Below are 27,670 nucleotides of genomic sequence, written 5' to 3'. Positions count from 1 at the left end.
TTTCATAAATTCATATTCATAGTTACATAGTTATTTTGGTTGAAAAAAGACATACGTCCATCGAGTTCAACCAGTATAAAGTACCAGCCTGCTCCCTCACATATCCCTGTTGATCCAGAGGAAGGCGAAAAAAGCCTTACAAGGCATGGTCCAATTAGCCCCTAAAGGGAAAAATTCCTTCCCGACTCCAGATGGCAATCAGATAAAATCCCTGGATCAACATCATTAGGCATTACCTAGTAATTGTAGCCATGGATGTCTTTCAACACAAGGAAAGCATCTAAGCCCCCTTAAATGCAGGTATAGAGTTTGCCATAACGACTTCCTGTGGCAATGCATTCCACATCTTAATCACTCTTACTGTAAAGAACCCTTTCCTAAATAAATGGCTAAAACGTTTTTCCTCCATGCGCAGATCATGTCCTCTAGTCCTTTGAGAAGGCCTAGGGACAAAAAGCTCATCCGCCAAGGTATTATATTGCCCTCTGATGTATTTATACATGTTAATTAGATCCCCTCTAAGGCGTCTTTTCTCTAGACTAAATAAACCCAGTTTATCTAACCTTTCTCGATAATTGAGACCTTCCATCCCACGCATCAATTTTGTTGCTCGTCTCTGCACCTGCTCTAAAACTGCAATATCTTTTTTGTAATGTGGTGCCCAGAACTGAATTCCATATTCCAGATGTGGCCTTACTAGAGAGTTAAACAGGGGCAATATTATGCTAGCATCTCAAGTTTTTATTTCCCTTTTAATGCATCCCAAAATTTTGTTAGCTTTAGCTGCAGCTGCTTGGCATTGAGTACGATTATTTAACTTGTTGTCAATGAGTACTCCTAAGTCCTTCTCCAAGTTTGATGTCCCCAACTGTATCCCATTTATTTTGTATGGTGCTAGACCATTAGTACGTCCAAAATGCATGACCTTACATTTGTCAACATTGAATTTCATCTGCCATGTATGTGCCCATATAGCCATCCTATCCAGATCCTGTTGCAATATGACACTATCTTCCTGAGAGTTGATGATTCTGCACAATTTTGTATCATCTGCAAAAATAGCAACATTGCTCACTACTGCATCTACTAGGTCATTAATAAATAAATTGAAGAGCACTGGACCCAGAACAGACCCCTGTGGGACCCCACTGCTAACGGTCTCCCATTTTGAGTACGATCCATTGACCACAACTCTTTGTTTTCTGTCCATTAGCCAGTTCCCTATCCATGAACACAGACTCTTCCCCAGTCCTTGCATCCTCAACTTTTGCACCAGACTTTTGTGGGGAACAGTGTCGAAGGCCTTTGCAAAGTCCAAGTATATCACATCTACAGCATTCCCAATATCCATATTAGCATTCACTACCTCATAAAAGCTGAGCATGTTAGTCAAACAGGACCTGTCTTTAGTAAACCCACGTTGATGCTGAGAAATAAGATTATTTTCTACTATGAAGTCATGTATAGTATCTCTTAGTAACCCCTCAAATAGTTTGCATACAACTGATGTTAAACTTACAGGTCTATAATTTCCTGGATCAGATTTTTTGCCCTTCTTAAATAATGGGAAAACGTGGGCTGTACGCCAATCCACTGGGACTCTGCCAGTTGCAAGAGAGTCACAAAAGATAAGATAAAGGGGTTTATCTATAACTGAACTTAATTCCCTTAGGACCCGAGGATGCATGCCATCCGGGCCAGGTGCCTTGTCTATTTTTAATTTATTTAGTCTTGCCTTCACTTCTTCCTGCGTTAAGTATTTAATATTACAGTTAGAAGATTGAGACTCCTCCGCCTCTGTAGTTTGCAACAGTGCTGTTTCTTTTGTGAAGACAGAAGCAAAGAAAGCATTTAATAACTCTGCCTTACCTTGGTCATCCACCATTGAGTTCCCACCCTCATCCTTTAGGAGTCCTATACAGTCAACCTTTCTTTTTTTAGAGTTCATGTACTTGTAAAACTTTTTTGGGTTAGATTTGATATCCTTAGCGATTTGTTTTTCAGCTTCAATCTTTGCCTGCCTAATTTCTTTTTTACAATTTTTATTGCACTCCTTATAATTGCTTAGTGCAGCCTCGGTCCCCTCCTGTTTTAAGACCTTATAGGCATTCTTTTTCCTCTTCATTTTATCTTTAACCTTTCTATTCATCCATAGAGGCCTTTTTTTATTCCTAGACATTTTGTTTCCATATGGGATATACATACTACAGTATTGATTGAGTATAAGTTTAAAAGCTTGCCATTTCCCTTCAGTGTCTTCCCCTTGTAGTACATTATCCCAGTTCACCAAACTTAGTGCCTGCCTAATTTGAGTGAACTTTGCTTTTCTAAAATTCATAGTTTTAGTGGTCCCGCTGCCCCGTGGCCTATCAGTCACCAGATCAAACGTTATCATGTTGTGATCACTATTTCCCAAATGTTCTTGAACCTGCACATTTGATACATTATCTGGTCTATTAGAAATGATCAGATCCAGTAATGCATTCCCCCTAGTTGGTTCAGTTACCATTTGAGTCAAGTAATTGTCCTGTAGTGCTGCCAGAAATCTGCTGCTTTTACCAGAATGGGTAGCCTCAATACTCCAGTCAATGTCTGGAAAGTTGAAGTCGCCCATAATTATGAACTCATCTTTACCTGCAGCTTTTTCAATCTGCTGTAGTAATCGCAGTTCTGCAGCTTTATTAATAAGAGGTGGCCTGTAGCATACCCCAATAAGCAATTGGCAACTTTTATTTCCACCATGAATATTTACCCAAACGGACTCCACATCTTCGCAATCTTCCTCCATCTCATCGTTGAGGACAGCTGTAAGAGAATTCTTAACAAAGAGACAAACCTCTCCACCTTTTTTCCCTGTTCTATCCCTCCTAAACACATTGTATCCTTTTAAATTAGCTATCCAGTCATGGCTTTCATCCATCCATGTCTCGGTAATTCCCACAATGTCATAGCCTTTGTCATTCAGAATGAACTCTAGTTCGTCTATTTTATTTGCAAGGCTCCGAGCATTGGTTACCATGCACTTTATATTTTTACCACCACATTTACCAATTTTGTTTACATGAAATGGGCTACTTGAATTTTTACCAACCTCCTTAATCTTTACACTGTCCCCACCCCCCTCTCCACCCTCCATAATGATAGGTTCCCACTGTCTTTTTACCTCATCTTGTCTACGTATTGAGACTTTATCCTCCCCCCTCCCCCCAGATCCTAGTTTAAAATCTCCTCCAACTGTTTAGCCATCTTCTCCCCCAATGCAGCTGCACCCTCCCCATTAAGGTGCAGTCCATCCCTGCTGTAGAACCTGTAGCCGACTGCAAAGTCTGCCCAGTTCTCCAGGAACCCAAACCCTTCCTTCCTACACCAATTTCTCAGCCACTTATTTAACTCCCTAAGCTCCCTCTGTCTCTCAGTATGTTCTTTTTTCATTACCTGACTTGAATTCCCCCTTTAATATGTGACTCCATGCTGTGGGCAAATGTCTTGAAGTGCAGTGCTACAGCGGTCTCCTTTTATTTGTCCGTAGTCTACACCGTAGTCAATCCGGGGTGTAAAGATGGATGTGTATATGGTGCTTGTTCGGGGTCACGCCCTCGCCGCTGGGGGGGCATTCGGGGCTGCAAGCAGTGCGGTCATCATCCCTTTGGTATAATAGACAGCGCTCCACCTTGTATATACACAACAGCAAGTCTCATATGAATGATTGCACTCACCCAATCCAATTGACCACTGTAAGACTGGTCAAAAACGCGCTCAGGTGTTCTCCTCCTCGATCAGTACATCAGCCCTGATGAGTCACACGTGGTGACGAAACGCGTCGGGTGGAGCTTCCTCGGACTGTCAGGAAGCACAAGAGCGCACAACGTGGAAGAGACTTGTAACGGTCTGCTCAGCTGTCTGCACGGGCAGACGGCTGTTTGTCCATTCCTTAAGTCTGAGGGCTGCAGGTCTCTGGAAAAAAGACGTGCCTGCAGTGGCGTAGCTAGAAACCTCTGGGCCCCGATGCGGAATCTGGATGTGGGCCCCCCTCCCGGCAACAACAGCCCCCCCTCGCAACACCCGAAGCACACACATATCCAAATCCCCATAGCTGTGCATGGCATGGCTATATCAATTGCGCTTTCCAGCAGCATGGCTACCACGTTCAATTTGCAAACATACGCAGCACCCAGAGGAAATAGGGCAATTAGTAGCAAGATGTCAGTCTGAAGGAAAATAATCGTTATGTGCGCAGCATTCACCCGATAATAATTATTATGTGCGCAGCATTCACCAGAAAATCGTTATGTGCGCAGCATTCACCAGAAAATAATCACAATGTAGGAGCATTCACCAGAAAATAATCGCAATGTGGGAGCATTCACCAGAAAATAATCACAATGTAGGAGCATTCACCAGAAAATAATCGCAATGTGGGAGCTTTCACCAGAAAATAGACGCAATGTGGGGGAATTCACCAGAAAATAGACGCAATGTGGGGGCATTCACCAGAAAATAATCGTTATGTGGGGACAGTCACCAGAAAATAATCGTTCTGTGGGGGGCAGTCACCAGAAAATAATTATGTGGGGAGCAGTCACCAGAAAATAATCGTTATGTGGGGGCAGTCACCAGAAAATAATCGTTATGTGGGGACAGTCACCAGAAAATAATCGTTATGTGGGGGCAGTCACCAGAAAATAATCGTTATGTGGGGCAGTCACCAGAAAATAATCGTTATGTGGGGGCAGTCACCAGAAAATAATCGTTATGTGGGGAGCAGTCACCAGAAAATAATCGTTATGTGGGGGCAGTCACCAGAAAATAATCGTTATGTGGGGAGCAGTCACCAGAAAATAATCGTTATGTGGGGACAGTCACCAGAAAATAAACTTGTATAAAAAAAATTCACTCACCTGGCCAGCCTCTGACGTGAGCTCCCCGACGTGCAGCCAGCCTCCCTCGTGCAGCTCCTCTAGCGACGATCCTGCAGCGGAGCAGCCAGTTTCTCCCTCGCTGACAAATAGTCTCTAGTGCAGGGCTTCGGCAGCCATCTTGCCGTAGCCCTGCTCTGCCTCCGGGAGAAACTGGCTGCTCCGCTGCAGCACCCTGCTCTGCCTCCAGGAGCCAGTGCGGGGATTTCAACACCTGGGGGGTCCAGGCCCCCGGGCCCCTCCCCCGCCTCTTTAGGAGGCGGGCCCGGTCGCCACGGCGACCCCTGCGACCGCGGGCTCTACGCCCATGCGTGCCTGTGCTTTGCAAGTTTCAGACCTGCTCCGCTGCTGGGCAATTTGCATACATTTGTCATGCAAACGGCCTAGCTGCCTCCTTTGAAGGCTTGCAGTATAAATACCATGTGATCCCAGAATCCTTTGCTGCTCATAGAGGTTTGTTCCTGCTGGACTCACCTGGAGTGTCAGCCACTGCTATCTTAGTATAGTTAATTCTTGGGGAGTGCTCCTTGCATTCCTAGTTAGTGCAGTCAGTTTGTGTATATTTGTACTGCCTATTCTGTCCTGTCTTGTCTGTCGCGATTGTGCTGTCGCCAGCGGCGGTTGATAGCGAATCGCTCTGTCTTGTTTGGATCGCACTAGCCTCTAGCGGTAGCGGATCCTTCTGATCTGAGTTCCTGGAGTGTAAGCTGGAGCAGCGGTTGCTACTGGCTACCTCATTTGTCTGTCTTGTCTGTTTGTGCTCAGTTGTGTTACTTGTGGCTAGTGAGGGTGGCGTGCTTGTCTGTTGCGCTTTTCGTGCGGAGACCGCGCTGTAAACGCGTTCGCTGTTGCGAATGAGTGCGGTGTTCGCGTTTAGCTAGCGTTTGTTATTTTCCTTATCTTTTATTGTTGTTTGCTGTGCCTTTGCTACTCTCGTGCTCTGTCCTGCTCAGTCTGGTGTCACTATTTGGCAATCGCCATTTTTGCGATTGTGTTCCCACTTCGTTTCCGCCATTGTGTGTTCACCATCGCTGGGTGGCGACTAGTTTGGTGGACACACATTAATTCTGTCTCTTTGCTCTCTCTCTTTGGGGGCTATCTTGCCTTGTGTTGCTTCTCTTCGTACAATTTCCTTCTGGCATTTGTGGCAGCGCAGAGGGTTTATTCCTCTGCACTCCACAGCTCCATCTGCCGGTGGAAATTCCCCTCTACTGGTGCTTGCACCAAAAGCTGGGTTCTATTATTTTTGACACGCTTGTAGAGGACCTCCGCAGTGTCAGCGCACATCTTGTGCGCTGACCACGGAGAAATCCCACAATCGTTACATTATGAGCAGCCCAACCGAAATTCCCAGTGTAGAGGGAATTTCCGATTTGTACGATTTTGCTGAGTATGGTTCCTATGTCTTTAAGAGTTTCAAAAGATTAAATTCAGAGATGAAAGAGGATTTTCTCTCTGAATGTTTAAAATTTTGTCTGAATCCTACCTTTCAAATTACTGATCCGTCCACGTCTGCTCTCCAATTAGCTTATGTGCTGTTGCAAGGAGATCTCTTTTCATGGGCTTACGAAATTTTGCAAGACAATTCTTGGAAAGATAATCTGTATCAGTTTCTCACATTTATTTTCTCCTACTGGTTTGAGCTGCCTTGTTTACCACCTGCCCTGGATGAATGTGTAGTTGGCAATCAGTTAGCTGTTCCATCTACTCTGTGCAAAATCTCTCAGCCTGCAAAGATTTGCATTAACAGTTCACCTTCATCCAAAAAACAGCCATCCAAAACTGCTAAGTCTAAACGTAAAAAATCTAGGAAGGCTTCCCAGCTGAAAGATCCGTTGCCCATAGCAACTACCAATAAAGAAATTATTTCTGTAAAGTCTGAAATGGGAAAAACATTTTAATGTGGTGATTTCAGAGAGACTTCTCAGTCTCAGGTTTTGTTGCCTCAGGCTAAAGCATATGTGGAGCCTATGATAGGCAGAAATATTTGGTATATTAAAGGTGTAAAAATCTATACATGTTCCTGATCCCAACCCATGTGAATCTTACCTTGATACAGGATTGTTTGAGCCACCATTTGCCTCATGGGAAATTGGGGCCTTAATGGAGGAATTTGAATTTGATTGGGAGGCTTTTTGCCAACTTCACTCACTCCCCCTCCTTCCCTCCCCCTCCTCCACCCCAACTTCACTCACTCCCCCTCCTCCCCCTCTTCCACCCCAGCTGCACTCACTCACGAACTTCACTCACTCTCCCGTTTCAACTTTTACCGCCACAGTTTACTTTAAATAAAATTTCCCCACACAATAGTCATCATGTTGGACAATGCAGTACAGTGTACATCTTGCAGCATGTATGCATGCCTTGATCAGTGGATTGAGGGTGTTTACTGTTGCCCTGGGTGTGTGCGTGTTGCTCAGTTAGAGGCGGAAGTCGCAGAGCTAAATAAGCATCTCGCAACACTGAGACGCATACACAACATGAAGATGAGCTTGGATCTCACGATCCAGACACTGGATGGAATGGGTGAAGATGAGGTGGGTGGAGTAAAGCCGGAGCAAGAAGAAGAGGTAGCCGCTAGCTGGGTCACAGTTAGAAGGGGTAGGGGAAAAAGTGGCAGGGAGGCTAGTCCCGAGTTGTCCCTCACTAATAAGTATGCTTGTTTGCGTAATATTGGGGAGGATGATTCTGGAGTAGCAATGCTGCAGCAGGATGTGCTCCTTAGCAACCAAGGGGCAGACTGCTGTAACGAGAAAGGGAATAGGAGTGCAGCTAAGGCTAGACAGGTACTGGTGGTAAAGGATTCAATTATTAGGCGCACAGATAGTGTAATCTGTCGAAGAAACCGTGAATGCCGTACAGTCTGTTGCCTCCCGGGTGCTCGGGTTCGGCATGTAGCGGAAAGAATTGACAGATTATTGGGTGGGGCTGGGGAAGACCCAGCTGTTATGGTACACATTGGCACCAATGACAAAGTTAGTGGGAGATGGAAGGTCCTCAAAAATGATTTTCAGGTACTTGGAGATAAACTTAAAGCAAGGACCTCCAATGTGGTGTTTTCTGAAATACTGCCAGTGCCACGTGCTACATCTGAGAGACAGAGGGAGCTTAGGGAGTTAAATAAGTGGCTGAGAAATTGGTGTAGGAAGGAAGGGTTTGGGTTCCTGGAGAACTGGGCAGACTTTGCAGTCGGCTACAGGTTCTACAGCAGGGATGGGCTGCACCTTAATGGGGAGGGTGCATCTGCATTGGGGGAGAAGATGGCTAAACGGTTGTAGGAGATTTTAAACTAGGATCTGGGGGGAGGTGGGAGGATAAAGTCTCAATATGTAGACAAGAGAAGGTAAAAAGACAGTGGGAGCCTAACATTATGGGGGGTGGGTACAGAATAAAAGATTAAGGAGGTTGGTAAAACTTCAAGTAGCCCGTTTCATGTAAACAAAATTGGTAAATGTGGTGGTAAAAATATAAAGTGCATGGTAACCAATGCTCGGAGCCTTGCAAATAAAATAGACGAACTAGAGTTCATTCTGAATGACAAAAGCTATGACATTGTGGGAATAACCGAGACATGGATGGATGAAAGCCATGACTGGATAGCTAATTTAAAAGGATTCAATGTGTTTAGGAGGGATAGAACAGGGAAAAAAGGTGGAGGGGTTTGTCTCTTTGTTAAGGGTTCTTTTACAGCTGTCCTCAACGATGAGATGGAAGAAGATTGCGAAGATGTGGAGTCCGTTTGGGTAAATATTCATGGTGGAAATAAAAGTTGCCAATTGCTTATTGGGGTATGCTACAGACCACCTCATATTAATGAAGCTGCAGAACTGCGATTACTACAGCAGATTGAAAAAGCTGCAAGTAAAAATGAGGTCATAGTTATGGGCAACTTCAACTTTCCAGACATTGACTGGGGTATTGAGGCTACCCATTCTGGTAAAAGCAGCAGATTTCTGGCAGAACTACAGGACAATTACTTGACTCAAATGGTAACGGAACCAAGTAGGGGGAATGCGTTACTGGATCTGATCATTTCTAATAGACCAGATACCGTATATACTCGCAAGCAAGCCGAATTTTTCACGCACCAAAAGTGGCCCAAAAGTTGGGGGGTCGGCTTGCTTGCGAGTCATGGGTAGGTGGGTGGGTAGGTGGTGCCCCTCTCCGCTCCCCCCGCGGCCACCGCTGCTATTACCTTAGACGGCGCCGCTTCCTCTATCCCCGTCCTGCTCCAATAACTAACTAATTCACAGCAGCGCCCCCCCGCTGCTGTGATGACGGAGGAAACCATAGAGAGCGGTTCCCATAGTAACGGCATCACCGCTACAGGAAGCCGCTCTCTATGGTTTCCTCCGTCATCACAGCAGCGAGGGGCGCACTGCTGTGAATTAGTTACCGGAGCAGGACGGGGATAGAGGAAGCGGCGCCGCCTAAGGTAATAGCAGCGGCGGCCGCGGGGGGAGCGGGGAGGGGCACTAACTACCTACCCACCCACCTACCCATACTGGCACTATGCTAGCTATACTGGGGCACTATGCTAGCTATACTGGGGCACTATACTAGCTATACTGAGCACTATACTAGCTAAACTGGGGCACTTCACTAGATATACTGAGCACTATACTAGCTATACTGAGCACTATACTAGCTATACTGAGCACTATATTAGCTATACTGAGCACTATACTAGCTAAACTGAGCACTATACTAGCTAAACTGGGGAACTTTACTAGCTATACTGAGCCCTATACTAGCTATACTGAGCACTATACTAGCTATACTGAGCACTATACTAGCTATACTGAGCACTATACTAGCTAAACTGAGCACTATACTAGCTAAACTGGGGCACTTTACTAGCTATACTGAGCCCTATACTAGCTATACTGAGCACTATACTAGCTATACTGAGCACTATACCAGCTATACTGAGCACTATACTAGCTAAACTGGGGCACTTTACTAGCTATACTGAGCACTATACTAGCTGTACTGAGCACTACACTAGCTAAACTGGGGCACTATACTCGCTATACTGAGCACTATACTAGCTATACTGAGCACTATACTAGCTATACTGAGCACTATACTAGCTATACTGGGCACTATACTAGCGATACTGGGCACTATACTAGCTATACTGGGACACACTAGGGGAATAAGGCGGCCAGCATTTCCTACCCCCGGCTTATATGGGGGTCAATCATTTTTCCCTGTTTTTTCAGGTGAAAGTTGGGGGGTCGGCTTACATGCGGGTCGGCTTGCTTGCGAGTATATACGGTAATGTATCAAATGTGCAGGTTCAAGAACATTTGTGAAATAGTGATCACAACATGATAACGTTTGATCTGGTGACTGATAGGCCACGGGGCAGCGGGAGCACTAAAACTATGAATTTTAGAAAAGCAAAGTTCAATCAAATTAGGCAGGCACTAAGTTTGGTGAACTGGGATAATGTACTACAAGGGGAGGACACTGAAGGGAAATGGCAAGCTTTTAAACTTTTTCTCAATCAATATTGTAGTATGTATATCCCATATGGAAACAAAATGTCTAGGAATAAAAAAAGGCCTCTATGGATGAATAGAAAGGTTAGGGATAAAATGAAGAGGAAAAGGAATGCCTATAAGGTCCTAAAACAGGAGGGGACTGAGGCTGCACTAAGCAATTATAAGGAGTGCAATAAAAATTGTAAAAAAGAAATTAGGCTGGCAAAGATCGTAGCTGAAAATCAAAATCGCTAGGGATATCAAATCTAACCCAAAAAAGTTTTACAAGTACATCAACTCTAAAAAAAGAAAGGTTGACTGTATAGGACTCCTAAAGGATGAGGGTGGGAACTCAATGGTGGATGACCAAGGCAAGGCAGAGTTATTAAATGCTTTCTTTGCTTCTGCCTTCACAAAGGAAACAGCACTGTTGCAAATTACAGAGGCAGAAGAGTCTCAATCTTCTAACTGTAATATTAAATACTTAACGCAGGAAGAAGTGAAGGCAAGACTAAATAAATTAAAAATAGACAAGGCACCTGGCCCGGATGGCATGCATCCTCGGGTCCTAAGGGAATTAAGTTCAGTTATAGCTAAACCCCTTTATCTTATCTTTTGTGACTCTCTTGCAACTAGCAGAGTCCCAGTGGATTGGCGTACAGCCCACGTTTTCCCATTATTTAAGAAGGGCAAAAAATCAGATCCAGGAAATTATAGACCTGTAAACTTAACATCAGTTGTATGCAAACTATTTGAGGGGTTACTAAGAGATACTATACATGACTTCATAGTAAAAAATAATCTTATTTCTCAGCATCAACATGGGTTTACTAAAGACAGGTCCTGTTTAACTAACATGCTCAGCTTTTATGAGGAAGTGAATGCTAATATGGATATTGGGAATGCTGTAGATGTGATATACTTGGACTTTGCAAAGGCCTTCGACACTGTTCCCCACAAAAGTCTGGTGCAAAAGTTGAGGATGCAAGGACTGGGGAAGAGTCTGTGTGCATGGATAGGGAACTGGATAATGGACAGAAAACAAAGAGTTGTGGTCAATGGATCGTACTCAAAATGGGAGACTGTTAGCAGTGGGGTCCCACAGGGGTCTGTACTGGGTCCAGTGCTCTTCAATTTATTTATTAATGACCTAGTAGATGCAGTAGTGAGCAATGTTGCTATTTTTGCAGATGATACAAAATTGTGCAGAATCATCAACTCTCAGGAAGATAGTGTCATATTGCAACAGGATCTGGATAGGATGGCTATATGGGCACATACATGGCAGATGAAATTCAATGTTGAAAAATGTAAAGTCATGCATTTAGGTCGTACCAATGGTCTAGCACCATACAAAATAAATGGGATACAGTTGGGGACATCAAACTTGGAGAAGGACTTAGGAGTACTCATTGACAACAAGTTAAATAATCGTACTCAATGCCAAGCCGCTGCAGCTAAAGCTAACAAAACTTTGGAATGCATTAAAAGGGAAATAAAAACTCGAGATGCTAGCATAATATTGCCCCTGTTTAACTCTCTAGTAAGGCCACATCTGGAATATGGAATTCAGTTCTGGGCACCACATTACAAAAAAGATATTGCAGTTTTAGAGCAGGTGCAGAGACGAGCAACAAAATTGATACGTGGGATGGAAGGTCTCGCTTACCAAGAAAGGTTAGATAAACTGGGTTTATTTAGTCTAGAGAAAAGACGCCTTAGAGGAGATCTAATTAACATGTATAAATACATCAGAGGGCAATATAATAGCTTGGCGGATGAGCTTTTTGTCCCTAGGCCTTCTCAAAGGACTAGAGGACATGATCTGCGCATGGAGGAAAAACGTTTTAGCCATTTATTTAGGAAAGGTTCTTTACAGTAAGAGTGATTAAGATGTGGAATGCATTGCCACAGGAAGTCGTTATGGCAAACTCTATACCTGCATTTAAAGGGGGCTTAGATGCTTTCCTTGAGTTGAAAGACATCCATGGCTACAATTACTAGGTTATGCCTAATGATGTTGATCCAGGGATTTTATCTGATTGCCATCTGGAGTCGGGAAGGAATTTTTCCCTCTTGGGGCTAATTGGACCATGCCTTGTAAGGGTTTTTTCGCCTTCCTCTGGATCAACAGGGATATGTGAGGGAGCAGGCTGGTGTTGTACTTTATACTGGTTGAACTCGATGGACGTACATCTTTTTTTCAACCAAAATAACTATGTAACTATGTAAAAAGCGCAGAGATTATTTATGCTTGTCTTGATTCGGTGTACGCTTTGATTGACTCTGATGAGTGTGACGAGTGTTTTGTGAATCCCGTGACTTGTGTGTGGCAGACGATTTTGGATGAATTGCACACTCACCAATCAGTTGACTTCAATAAAGAGACATCGTTATCGGATGATTGTTCCTGCCTTTCTGGGGTAAAGCATGTGAGTCTAGATATTGTGCAACCTGAAATGAATGGGTGTACTACTGTGGTTGATTCCTGTGCGAATCTTGAAAGATTCTCTCCTGATTGCGTGAAGTTTGAATCTATGCGATGTAAAGCCTGTTTCTCAGATGTTCCTGCAGATAGTGATCAACATGAATGTGTCAGTTTTGTCAATGATATGTGGCATCCCTTGTCATGTAAAAACAGATCATCTTCTCCCATTACTACTTTAAGTACTTCCATCTATGATCTTGCTATGGGGAAAATTCCCAAACTATGCAGTTTCAAAAGTAAGGTTAATATGATGAATAAAGTTTCTCATGGTGTTGTCACAACTTCTTCTACAAATATTGTTCAATATAAATGTTCAGACCTAGTCAGGTGTGAATGGGAGCCCCTGTTCCAGAAAAAGCAGCTTGAAGCGCTGGTGTGTGAATTGGAGAACAATTCAAAGTCGTTTTGTGAGTACTACATTGCCAGAAGTGAGTCTGTCGAGAGAGCATGCATAACTTCTGCTTCCGCCTTAATAAAAGAAAAGGTGTGTGAATATGACTTTGTGAGTCCGCTGATTTGTATGTGGAAAATAATCCTGAATGAACAACGTGTACTTCACTCAGTTGATGTTTATAAAAGCACATTGTCAGCTGGCGTTTCTGAGATCCAGCAATCCAGCCTGGAAACCTCAGAATCCCTGTCTTCAAATTGTCCAGTTTCGCAGTCGATTGCGATCTTGGATTCGCAAATTGCGCGTTCTGACTCCTCGGATTCGGCATCGTTAGCCGAGTCTAAGAGTGAGACAGCGCTTTGGTTTTGCGAATCTGATACTGAAGCATCTTTGCTGTGTCCAGAGAAGGTTTCTCTGAGCCTGCCCTGTACCATGAATAAAAACATGAGGGCCATTTGCACTGACATTTGTGAGTCCCTTTCTTGCTTTGAAGATAGTAGTGACTCTCCACCCTGTACTCTGGATGAGTCAATATTGCCTTGCATAAAATCTTCTGCAATGACCCTAGAGGCTCGTCTAGGTATCGCTACTATTCTCACCTGTTTTTCTGCTATTTTTGAATTGCAGTCTAGTTCGACTGCTATGCAGAATTCTGCGTGCAGTAGGATTAGAGTTAGGGAGTCAGTATGTGTCCCAGTAGATATTCCTGTGCATCCTGTTCATGAAGATGAAACTCAGTCTCAGCGGATTGTAGAACCATCCCTGGGACATTTGCTCTGTCCGCAGAGAGTATTTGATGATTTGCCCTGTAACATGGATAGTTCAGAATCCTTGATTTCTGTGCCAGAAAACTTGGGAAACAATGCTCCTGAGCTTTTATCTGATGTTCTGGAGGTCTCCAAGTTCCTCCCAAAGGGTGCAGAACTTTTAGGAGGTGCCTCCTGCCCTGCAGGGCCATCTAAAGGTATTGCCCACTTCAGTAGGCATCGCTGTCATACTGACCACTTTTGCAGCTCTTGTGGAGCTTCAGTCATGTGTGGTCAATGATGAGTTTTGGTTAGATACAATTATAGTCACGGACGCTTCTGAGTCTGAGTCCGAGTCTTCTTTTGGAAGACCAGTACCTGTGACCATTACTCGTGATGATTTTCTGCCCGGTCCTGGTTTTGGTCTTATCGTATCGGACTCTGAGGTTGGCAGTTCCCCGGCATGTCCTGAGGTTTCTCCTGCGCTAGTGTACCCCGATGTGCTCTGTGACCCAGAAAGCCCAAGTGTGCCTCGGTTACCAGCATGCTCAGATGCTTCCCCGGTGGAGATATGTTCTGATGTTGCCTGCCTGCATGCCCAGAAGTGGTCCCTGACAGGAAACAGTGTTATTACTTGCGCTCAACAGATCAGTTATGGCCCTGGTCACCTGGTCACCTGAGGAAGGCGTGGTTTTTCGCCGAAACCGGTAGTGACGTAAGGTGGCAGAAGCTAGGCGCTGCTCTCCCCGGACGGTCGTTCCCTAGTGTTACCATCCACACCGCCAGCCCTGGCCAGGCTGGATTAGGCTGAGAACAACCACCGGACGATTTGAGCGAGAAACGCCATACAGCTACTAGACATTGTAAGTCTAACTATTTTAAAGTGTGCAAAGTAATACTTGGTTAATGCACCATCGGAGCGCTCTCTGTCTCCCCCCTACCCTCGTGGTCCCTGACAGCCCTGATCTGGATGGTTGTCCTGGTAATCCTGAATCCGGAATAATCATAGGTTCCATAGGGGTTCTTGGTAGTTCTCCATGTGAGCCTGGTGAGCGTTCTGGCCTCTTGGGATCTCTGCGGAGCTTCAAAGTGTTCTGGGAGATTCTGGGAGAAAAATTTTTTGGTGACCTGGATGGGATCAACAGTGGCTTCTCTGTTGAAAGGGACACTTCGAATAGGTATTGTGGCAGGTTTGGTATTTTTGGACGCTCACTGGAAGGTGGTGGGTATTGCCTGGTGGGTGTTGATGGCTTGTTCTCTGGTATTCACAGCTCTGATGGGTGTTACGCTGAGACTTGTAGTACTGATGGGCATGTTTCGGTGGTTTCTGTTTCTGACGAGGTCGGTTTCGGGAGGATTGACTCTGGAATTGGGCTTTGTCGGGCTGACCTGACCTTCATGAGTCTTCAGTTAGTTTTTTTTTGTAGCGTCAGTTTTGAGAGACGTCTGGAATCCGTCCCTAGAGGGGGGGGGGGGGTACTGTAACGGTCTGCTAAGCTGCATGGGCAGACGGCTGTTTGTCCATTCCTTAAGTATGAGGGCTGCAGGTCTCTGGAAAAAAGACCTGCCTGTGCTTTGCAAGTTTCAGACCTGCTCTGCTGCTGGGCAATTTTCATACACTTGTCATGCAAACGGCCTAGCTGCCTCCTTTGAAGGCTTGCAGTATAAATACCATGTGATCCCAGAATCCTTTGCTGCTCATAGAGGTTTGTTCCTGCTGGACTCACCTGGAGTATCAGCCACTGCTATCTTAGTATAGTTAATTCTTGGGGAGTGCTCCTTGCATTCCTAGTTAGTGCAGTCAGTTTGAGTATATTTGTACTGCCTATTCTGTCCTGTCTTGTCTGTCGCGGTTGCGCTGTTGCCAGCGGCAGTTGATAGTGAATCGCTCTGTCTTGTTTGGATCGCACTAGCCTCTAGCGGTAGCGGCTGTGGATCCTTCTGATCTGAGTTCCTGGAGTGTAAGCTGGAGCAGCGGTTGCTACTGGCTACCTCATCTGTCTGTCTGGATCGCACTAGCCTCTAGCGGTAGCGGCTGTGGATCCTTCTGATCTGAGTTCCTGGAGTGTAAGCTGGATGTAATGATCCTCTTAGTTGCCTGCGCAGGCAGGCAACTTTTTGACCACTGTTCAGGTCTGCATTCTGCAGGTCTCTGGAAGAGAGACCTTTTGTCAGTTTTGCAGGTTGCTGCTGCTGAGGAATTTGCATATGTTTGTCATGCAAATTGCCTAGCCACATCCTTTGTAGGCTTGCTCTATATATACCATGTGATATCACAGAACTTCGCTGGTCATAAGGGTTTGTCCTGTGAAACACTCCTGGGGTGTCAGCCTTGCTTACTGTCTGAAGATTAGCTTAGAGTAATTCCTGGGACTGCACTAGGCATCCTTGCTAGAGCAGTTAGGATTGTATTATTTGTATTGCCTGTTCTGTCTGTCTGTCGTGCTTGGATCACACTAGCCTCTAGCAGTAGCGGCTGTGGATCCTTCTGGTCTGCAACTCTCTTGCTGTGCTTGGATCACACGAGCCTCTAGCAGTAGCGGCTGTGGATCCTTCTGGTCTGCTACTCTCTTGCTGTACTTGGATCGCACTTGCTCTGACGGAAAGAGCAGTGGATCCAGCTCGCTCTGTTTCTATACTTGGATCGCACTTGCTCTGACGGAAAGAGCAGTGGATCGTATCTCTCACTTATTCCTGTTTTCGTGTATCTGTCTTGTCTGCTACGAACGCTTGCTGGAGGCTCGGTGAGGTAACCGTTAAGCAAGCGCTCGCGTCCTCTGTTTCATGTTTGTCTGTTGGTGGTTAGTTAGGCGTGCTTGTCTCTGTTGTGCTTAACACGCGGAGACCGCGCATAAACGCGTGCACTGTTGCGAATGAGTGCGGTGTTCGCGTTTAGTTAGCGTTTGTTATTTTCCTTATCTTCTCATTGTATGATTACTGTGCCTTTGCTACTCTCATGCCCTGTCTTGCTTAAGCCTTGTGTCACCTCTGGCAATCGCCTCTCGCGCGATTGCGTTCATACTTCGTTTCTGCTGTTGTGTGTGCACCGTCGCGGGTTGGCGACTAGATTGGGGCACATACATACATTCTGTTCATGTGCTCATTCTCTTTCGCAATCGCTTCTCTTGCGATTGCGTTCTCACTTGGTCTCCTCCATTGTGTATCCGCCGTCGCAGGTTGGCGGCTAGATTGGTGGACATACATACATTCCTCATCTGTGCTTATTCAGTCTTGTGTCACTGTTAGCAATCGCCATCTCTGGCGATTGCCTTCTCACCTGATCTTCATGGTTGTGTGTTCATCGTCGCAGGGTGGCGACTAGATTGGTGGACACACATACCCTCTGTCGCTTTGATCTCTCTCTTTCAGGGCTATCTTGCCCTGCGTTTCTTCCCTTCGTACAATTCCTGTCTGGCGTCTGTGGCAGGGCAGAGGAGCTGTTCCTCTGCACTCCACAGCTCCACCTGCCAACAGGAATTTCCCTCTACAGGTGCGTTGCACCTTTTGCTGGGTTCCCTCAAATTATACACTTGTGGAGGATTTCCGCAGTGTCAGCGCACGTCTTGTGCGCTGATCACGGAGAGAATTCCACAATCGTTACACTGGAGCAGCGGTTGCTACTGGCTACCTCATTTGTCTGTCTTGTCTGTTTGTGCTCATTTGTGTTACTTGTGGCTAGTGAGGGTTGCGCTTTTCGTGCGGATTCTTGAATTGCCATTCTTGCGATTGCGTTCCCACTTCGTTTCCGCCATTGTGTGTTCACCGTCGCTGGGTGGCGACTAGTTTGGTGGACACACATTGATTCTGTCTCTTTGCTCTCTCTCTTTGGGGGCCATCTTGCCTTGTGTTGCTTCTCTTCGTACAATTTCCATCTGGCATTTGTGGCAGCGCAGAGGGTTTATTCCTCTGCACTCCACAGCTCCATCTGCCGGTGGAAATTCCCCTCTACTGGTGCTTGCACCAAAAGCTGGGTTCTATTATTTTTGACACGCTTGTGGAGGACCTCCGCAGTGTCAGCGCACATCTTGTGCACTGACCACGGAGATATCCCACAATTGTTACAAGACTTTTATACCTACAAGTGGCGGATTGACGGCGGGAGCAGAGCGGAACCAACGAGCCTGACTGGGAGGCACGGGGGGAGAGCCCGTTCTTAAAACTCTGAGTGCTGTTATTTATTCCACAATTGTGAGTAACATTTGAAAATTAAATGCTATTTTACCAAATGGAACTGTACTATGTGAGGTTTCTCATCCAATGAGGTATACTTGCTTATGAAAGCGGTGATAATCAGGAAGAAGGAGGAACGGGCTGATGTACTGATCGAGGAGGATAACACCTGAGCGCGTTTTTGACCAGTCTTAGAGTGGTCAATTGGATTGGGTTAGTGCAATCATTCATATGAGGCTTGCTGTTGTGTATATACAAGGTGGAGCGCTGTCTATTATATCAAAGGAATTTGAAGCAAGGTGAAACTGACACCAATCTAGAAGCGCATACCAACAAGGAGACTGTTTTTAACAGCAGATTTACTGGACTGTATTACCTTTAGAGCATAGATGCTCGTATGGGACTCTTAAAGTGATATATTTTCAGTGTATAATTGATTTTATTTGACTTATTTCCTATCAGCATTTATTAGTGCAGGAGCAATATTTACTATTGGTCATACTGTGTGAACACCTATCTGTAATGCTTACATTATAATCTTGCATAGTGTGGTCATCATGTTGTCGATGGGGGTGGGCCCTGGAGGCACGTTCCTGCTAGCTGTGCTGCCGCAGTGCATCTATTGTGGCTCTAGATGGTCTTGTGAGGGTTCGTGGGCGGCCCTGTACTTTTGCTATGGGAGGTGGACGCGCACTGTTGGAAGAAGGGGCATCCGTTTATTGCCCCCTGGGTCATGCTGAGTCGCGGGTGCGGGCTCTGGGTGGTAGAGATTATCCCACTGTATTTTATCAGATGCGGTCTGGAAGAAGTGTGGGGATTGCACCACGGTTGATGGATATGGGCCCCTAAGGTGAGTACCACCTGAACCCTTAAGATGGTGGATTTCAGAGATACAGGAGGGGATGAGGATTGTGTGGTGGTAGTGGTGGGTGGGAAATTGGAAAGGGTATAATCTGCCAACCTGGGGAGATGCATAGATTTATTGCATATGATGGTTTTTTTTTAGCTACAGCAGCATACTGTTTTTTTTTTGGATGGGTATTGGGGGGGAAAGAGGGGGAGGATTGGGTGGTTCTATACAAAGGTTCAGACGATGAGAGGATTTCTTCCCTGCATGGCTTAGGAAAGGTTAAAGTTATTGCATGTGAAATATCAATGAGCAAAAGGCAGAATGAGGTCACTTGTGGGAAAATATAATGAATTGTGAGCCGATCTCTCAAGATGACAGACAGTAGAAGTAGACAACAGAAAGATACTTGGGAAGGGGAAGGAGAGGGAATTGAGATCTGTCATTGCGGGGTGACACTATTTGTGGAGGGAGCAACTTGTAAAGGGAAGAGGGATTGGATTGATAATCACAGTATTGTGTGGGTAATTGATATGTTTAATAATCTTAAATGAATGTGTAATGTATTTGGCACTAACGAGCACAAAAGGGGGACAGATTTTTTTGGGGTTTTTTTTGGCGATATGAGATGGAATCATAAAAGGACACAGCAGGACGACCCCATTGTGGTGACAGACAGGAGGGCTGAAATATAAGATACTAAGGGGGGGGGGGGGGAGTTAGGGACATGAGAATTAAAGGGATTGAGAGATGAATATAGAGGGGAAAAGGTAAAACAGCTAAGCATTGGAGATCTGTCATCAGAAGGGGACACCACATGTAAAAAGAGGAGGAGTTTATTCACTGGACAATAATGAATGAGCAAAGGGTAGAATGATGATACATGTTGAAAAGTACCATGAATTGTGAGCCGATCCCTCGAGATGGCAGATTCAAGTGGTAGACAACGGAAGGGTATTCGGCGAGGGTGTGGAAGGTGTGGAAGAAGGACAACAGATAAGAATATCGGAGATCTGTCATTGACTGGGTGATGCCATGTATGGGGAGATCGACATGTTAAGAGAAGAGGGATGATAATTATAATAGTGTATGGGTATTTGATGTGTTTAATCATTACAAATGAATGTGTAATTTGTTTTGCACTAATGAGCACAATAGCAACTTAAAGGGGAACTGAAGTGAGAGGTAAACGAAGGCTGACATATTTATTTCCTTTCAATCAATACCAGTTGCCTGGCAGCCCTGCTGGTCTATCTCACTGCAGTAGAGTCTGAGTAACACCAAAAACAAGCATGCAGCTAGTCTTGTCAGATCTGACATTAATGTCAGAAACACCTGATTTGCTGCATGCTTGTTCAGGGGCTATGGCTTATAGTATTAGAGGCAGAGGCTCAGCAGGAGGGCCAGGCAACTGGTAGTGCTTAGATGGAAATATGGCAGCCTCCATACACCTCTCGCTTCAGTTGTCCTTTAAGGGGAAATAGATGATTTTTTTTTGTGGGGAATCAATAGGGGTATAGAGTATAAGTATTAAGATTATTGTATGGGTGTTTGTATATTAGGAAATGAGGGCACAGTAACATAGTATATTCACACTGGATAAGTATTATGGAGTGGAAGTACAAAAGGGGATAAAGAAATACAATAAATAGAAGAACAAAAAATAATCACATAAAAAGATGGACACAAAGATAGTAGTAAGATAATGTAAGGGGATATAGTGATTGGCACGTTTGCAAGGGTGGCTGTGAGCAGAGCTTTTAAGAAATTGCCATGAGAAAAAAAAAATATTAGTTGTCAGCTGTTAATCTTTCTGCCATGCCCCCTTTTTTTTCACCCCTTCTCCTCTGGGCTCTGACCCCCTCCCACCCTCCTGGCCTATTAGGCTGGGATCATACCATCCCAGTGTGGGGACCATCACTGGGGGGAGCCCCCCATTTTTTTTTTCTTTCTTCCTCCTTTTCTGCCCCTCCTCACCCTATCCCATTCTTCCTCTTTCTGTTTGTGTGATGGAGAAGGTGGGGGTGGGAACTTGGACCGGGAGGTGGGGCAAGCCCTTGGTCAGAATGGAACTTCACCCCCTAGGGCATTTCTGCCAAAATTTAAGGGGCAACTAAAGGGGACCTGTGGACTTGGTCCACAAAAAGATGTGAGTGGAGTAGAAATGGTGAATGTTTGGGAAACTTTATTTGTGTTGTATGTGTCTTTGTGTGAATCAGGAAGATTTCCTTGTCACTATTCTTTTTCTTTGTTGCTGTTTTTTTTTTTTTTTTTTTTTTTAACTAGTATAAAGACTGGTGATGGCCTAGACTGTGTGATTTCTTGAGGAGGATTTATTAGTTTCTTTTGGAATATAGCTCTGTCTGGATCAGGAGGGCAGAGGGTGCGGAGAGGGGGAGGACATTGATTATGAGCCACCTTTAACTTATGTCCCTAAATGCCCATGGCCTAAATATTCCGTAAAAAAGGATGAGTCTTGTGCAGGAGTTACATAGGTTGCAAATTCAGATCACATTTACACAGGAGACACATTTCAAGGGACCATCCCACCCTAAATTGGTTAATAGGAGATTTCCCTAGACTTTCTATAGCAGTGTGGAGGATGCTACAAAGAAGGGGGTTGCTATTGTATTATCTAGAGAAGTGACCACTGAAAACCTCTAGGTATATAGTAGAGGCCTGCGTGGGTCCAATTTTTCATACCCGCACCCGACCCACAGACCCGCTACCCGGACCCGACCTGCAATCCGCTTTCAGCTGAATTTAATACCCCTACCCGACCCGAACCCGCAGACCCACTACCTGCACCCGCAGACCAGCTACCAGCACCCGACCCACAACCTGATTTTTCCATTTTCTTTTAAAGTACACATTTAAAGCAACACTGGGGAGCTGTAAAGTAAATAAAACCTTTTTTTTAATACACAAACCAAAGCCAAAGAAATTTTTTAAAGATTTTTTTTTTTTTACTCTTATTTAAATCAATAAAAAACAAGAAATAACAGCCCTGCTCAAACAACAAATAGCAGAGCAGAGCACCCACATCCCTGTGCCTGTATGCTGTAGGCTGCTCCCCATCTACACTACATCTAGAGGAAGTGTCCCCACCCCCCGGTCACTGCAATGCACGCTGGGAGATGTACTACATCTCCCTGTATCAAACTTATCTGGTGTTGTCTCTGGAGGCTGCTCTGACAATGCTGAGCAGCTGCAAGAAGCTTCCTCTTCCTCTTTGTTCGGACGCATCCCCGGCTCCCCTGTAGATGTGAGTCAGCGTGTTGTTTCAGGCAGTCTCCCTAGGAGGACGCGCACAGCTCAGAGCTGCCTTTATAGGTTAAGGAGGCGTGTCTGAGGTGTGTCAGCTAATTCCTGTGGTCAGCTGGCACTTGCTGCAGGGATGTTGCTGATTGGTCCAATTTTCCTGGGGGCGTGGTCTGTGATCTATTCCTTCTATATAAGCCCAGGGCATTCAGTTACTCGCTGTCCGCTATAGCTATCAGTACACTGAGCGCTGGACCTTGCCTTGCTATTGTGCTTAAGTCAGCTAGTTTTTCAGAGCTATATATATATATATATATATATATATATATATATATACACTGTGTATATATATATATATATATATATATATACACACTGTGTGTATATATATATATATATATATATATATATATATATATATATATATATATATACACACACAGACCCTGCTGATATATATGTACTCTAGTTGGATCAGTCTTGTATATTGTAAATTGTATATTATATTGTATATTCTCCTGATTGTTAACCTGTGTATGACCCGGCGTGCCCCTCACTTTGATTAGTCTCATCCTTCCTGTACTACCTGTTTACAACACTGTCTCTGCCCAGTGGCGTAGCTAAGGAGCTGTGGGCCCCGATGCAAGTTTTACAATGGGGCCCCCCAACCACTCTATACATAACAATTGATGCGGCACACCAAAACCTGCCAATGGCAACTACAGTGTCAGAGGTGCAAGAAGGAGATAGGGAACAGTGTGTTAATGATTACCACTATTCATAGCATCTATAGAAGTGATTATTATGAGCACAAGACCAACAGAAAGCTAATACTGTAGTTGAGGGAGGGCCCTTCGGGGCCCCTCTGGCCCAAGGGCCCCGATGCGGTCGCTACCTCTGCACCCCCTATTGCTACGCCCCTGTCTCTGCCTTATCCTCTCTGTACTGCAGTCATCTGAGATTCTGTTCTGACCTCTGCCTGTTAACGATTTTGATTTTGTTTGACTCCTTGTACCTCTGTTTCTGATACGTGTATGACCCTTTGCTATCCCCGACTTCTCAATTTCTATAGATCTGCTAAGTACCCCAGGCATTACATTATAACGGATCTAAAAAAGTATTATCATGGAGGAGTTGCAACGTCAGGATCAGCTTCTTGTGTCTGCTGTGAATCAACTCAATACAACAGTCGCCGCTCAGCAAGATCAGTTGCTAAACGCACCTCAAACTGAGCACGCAGCAGGTCGTAGAGGGCAGCTTGTAGTTCCTCCTATCATTCAGCCTAAGATGCCACTGCATGAAAAATTCTCTGGTTCCAGATCTAATTTTAGTAACTTTATGAATCGATGTTTGACATATTTTGAGGTTAGACGGAGATCCGAAGCTGAATCCCAGAAAATATCTCTCATTAAGACTTGATTACAAGGTGATTCGCAAACTTGGGCGTATGGGTTACCTCCCGAGCATGAAGCCTTTACATCTGTAAACAAATTCTTTGAAGTTATGGCTGTGATTTTTGGGGAATCTCACCTGGGCGAGCAGATTCTTCCCCTTAAAGTTAAAAAATATTACTGCCTGTAACTAGTGTTTGGAATAATCATTCTAGTTCTGTTCAGGCCTTTGTTGACTCTGGGGCGGCGGGTAACTTTATTGATTCTGAGTTTGCTGCTAGTTTAGGAATTCCAACCTTGCCGTTGCTGAACAAGCTTTATGTTACTGCTATAGACGATTCTCCTCTTCAGAGTGGACAACCCATTGCTATTACTCCTGAGGTTTCTCTACAGATTGGAGTGTTGCATTTTGAGAAACTGCAGTTTTTAATGCTCAGAATGCCATCCAGTCCTTCGGTTCTAGGACTCTCGTGGTTGCAGATGCACAATCCCCACACTGGTCAACTCACCAATTGGTCTTCTCTGTGTTCTGAGAACTGTTTAAAAAAGATTCCACTTCACAATGTAGATATTGTGTCTGACAAGTTACCGTATCAGTATAGATCTTTTACGGATGTTTTTTCTCCTCAGTCTGCTGACAAGTTACCTCCTCACAGACCCTATGAATTGCTATCGATTTGCTGCCAGTACTATGCCTTCCCGGGGACGTCCGTATAACCTCTCTGGCCCTGAAAAACAGACTATGAGGGAGTGTATTAAAGAGAACCTTGATAAAGGTTTTATTCGACCATCTACCTCTCCAGCTGGGGCAGGTTTTTTCTTTGTAGAGAAAAAGACAGTGGATTACGTGCACATGCATTGATCACAGGAGCCTGAATAAAATTACTGTAAAAAACAGATATCCGTCCCCTCATAAAGTATTTGTTTTCTCAGGTATCTGGCGCACGAATATTCAGTAAATTGGACTTGATGGGAGCATATAATTTGATCAGGATACGACAGGGGGATGAGTGGAAGAAGGCTTTTAATACTTAAGATGGACATTACGAGTATCTTGTGATGCCCTTTGGTCTATGTAATGCCCCAGCCGTCTTTCAGGACTTTGTTAACGATGTATTCAGGGATGTTGGGCAGCACGGTGGCGTAGTGGTTAACACTCTTGCATTGCAGCGCTGGGTCCCAGGTTCCAATCCCAGCCAGGGTACTATCTGCAAGGAGTTTGTATGTTCTCCCTGCGTCTGCGTGGGTTTTCTCCGGGCACTACGGTTTCCTCCCACATCCCAAAAACATACAGATAAGTTAATTGGCTTCCCTTTAAATTGGCCTTAGACTACAATACATACGCTACATGATACATACATACACATATGACTATAGTTGGGATTAGATTGTGAGCTCCTTTGAGGGACAGTTAGTGACAAGACAATATACTCTGTACAGCGCTGCGTAAGATGTCAGCGCTATATAAATACTTAATATTATTATTAATAATAATAATAATAATAATAATAATAATGTTTTGGGCAAATTTGTTGTTTTATTTGGACGACATTGTGATCTACTCTTATTCATTATCAGAACATGGTGAACACGTGAAATGGGTGCTTCAGAAATTAAGAGAGAATTCCCTATTTGCAAAACTAGAAAAATGTCTTTTTGAGGTCACTCAGGTACCATTTTTGGGATATATAATTTCTGACTCTGGTCTATCTATGGATAAAAAGAAAGTATCCTCAGTTCTGGATTGGCCACAACCCAGAGATCTTAAGGCTTTGCAGCGGTTTCTGGGATTTGTGAATTACTATCGCAAATTTATCAGGAATTTCTCCACTTTGGTAGCACCATTGACAGATCTGACTAAGGAGCTGATCCTTCCAACTCGCCATTGTCGGCCTGTGAAGCCTTTGTCACACTATAGGCAGCCTTTTGTTCAGCTCCCATATTGACACATGCTGATATATCACTACCTTTCTGTGTGGAGTTTGATGCCTCTGAGGTAGGAGTAGGGGCAGTTCTTTCGCAGTACTCAGGTCAACCTGAACGTTTGCTTTTTTATCCAAGAAGTTTGCACCGGCAGAGCGTAATTATGACATAGGAAACAGGGAACTCATAGCAGTCAAGATGCCATTTGAAGAGTGGAGTCATTGGCTGGAGGGCGCTGAACACACGGCACGGTCACTGTATACACAGATCATAAAAACCTAGACTATGTAGAAAAAGCTAAGAGACTCAATCCCAGACAGGCACGATGGGCATTTTTCTCACGTTTCAATTTCACTATCACGTTTAAACCAGGAAGTAAGAATGTAAAGGCCGATGCATTGTCCAGATGTTTTGATTCTAAGATTTCACAGCCTAAGACTCCTGTTCCTATAATACCTAAACACTGTGTGGTCGCCGCCACGGACACTCATGATTTCTCTGATCTGCCCGAATTATTATCTTCCTTTCAGGAAGACTGTCCACCAGGAAAACCTTTGGACGTATACTATGTACCGATTCACCTTCGTCTACAGGTCCTTCATCAATTTCATGACACCAAATTGGCAGGACATCTGGGTGAGATCAAAACCTTGGAATTATTAACACGTCATGTTTGGTGGCCAAGAAAAGACTGTAAGGCTTTTGTTGGTTCATGTAACATCTGTGCCAGAAGTAAAGTCTCTAGGAACGCTCCTAGAGGGAGTCTGATGCCTTTGCCCATTCCTCAAGTTCCTTGGAATCATATTTCCATGGATTTTGTGGTTGATTTGCCTTCTGGTGGGAAAAGTATTATTTGGGTGATCGTGGACAGGTTCAGTAAGATGGCTCATTTTGTCCCCCTGTGTAAATTGCCTTCTGCCAACGAATTGGCAGAATTGTTTATAGAACATGTCTTTCGTTTGCATGGTATTCCGAAGAACATCGTTTCTGATAGGGGAGTTCAGTTTATCTCCCAATTCTGGCGGTCCTTCTGTTCTCATTTAGGTATCTCCTTGTCGTTTTCATCTGGTTTTCATCCTGAGACCAACGGTCAGACTGAAAGAACCAACCTATCCCTGGAGCAATATCTCCGGTGTTTCGTGTCTGACCGCCAGGAAACCTGGCTGCAATTTCTACCTTTTGCTGAATTTGCATTCAACAATCTTCAAAGTTCTTCTACCAAGTTGTCACCCTTTCAGGTGGTTACTGGCCAGAGTCCTACGTTCTCCTCATTTTCCACATTCCAGTTATCCGGCTTTAGAAGATTGGATTTCTCATATGTAGTCAGTCTGGTCTCAGGTCAGGCAGAATTTGCAAAAGGCAGTTTCTCAACAAACATCATCGAACCCCTGAGTGGAATTTTGCACCTGGGGATCTGGTTTGGGTTTTGACTCGTAACATTCCTCTGTGCCAGCCTTCTGCCCTTATACTGTTTCAGAAAAAATTATTGAAGTCGTTTATCGAGTAACCTTTCCACAATCTATGAGGGGAGTAAGTACTTTTCATGTGTCTTTATTGGAGCCGGCGACCAATGTGGTGATATATTGGGGTGCTGATGCTGTTAAGAATAATACAGTAATATATTTTCATTTTCCCATTTTTATGTCTGCTGTGTACTACTGTATCATATGGGATTGTATGTCAGCCAGTCTGGCTTTTGGAAGGTGTCACCTGGATAATGTCTGTATGTAGGTTAAATTTGCATTGAGGGCACTGATCATGGAAACTGCCATTGTCTTCATTGATTAGACCAGTCGCCTTCAATAGGCAAAGTAACCTGGACAGTAATTAGGAACTGTCTTCCTAGCCTCTAATTAGGAGATGGCTATTCAGGCCAATACTGTCAACAATGTGTTTGTCACCTGTAACGTGGACTAGGGAAGTCTTTTCATGTATGTACTAAAATACACTTTAACCTGGGGGAAATTGGAGGTTAAGGAAGTCTTTTGTTGTGTGTGGGCTATAGTACATTTTTCACATGTGGATGTTAGATCTCTGGAAATCAAATT

At 44.5% G+C, this 27,670-nt stretch overlaps 1 protein-coding gene across 5 annotated transcripts in view; it reads right to left on the bottom strand.

Annotated features, from left to right (window-relative positions):
* The window catches only part of SUN2 (Sad1 and UNC84 domain containing 2), a 981,481-nt gene that overhangs the window by 352,487 nt on the left and 601,324 nt on the right, over positions 1-27,670 (bottom strand). The window lies entirely within an intron of this gene.

This window comes from Hyperolius riggenbachi, chromosome 9, assembly GCF_040937935.1.
Source record: "Hyperolius riggenbachi isolate aHypRig1 chromosome 9, aHypRig1.pri, whole genome shotgun sequence".
NCBI lineage: Eukaryota > Metazoa > Chordata > Amphibia > Anura > Hyperoliidae > Hyperolius > Hyperolius riggenbachi.
Note: the sequence above shows the minus strand (reverse complement) of the source record. Positions and strands in the feature narration are given on the sequence as shown.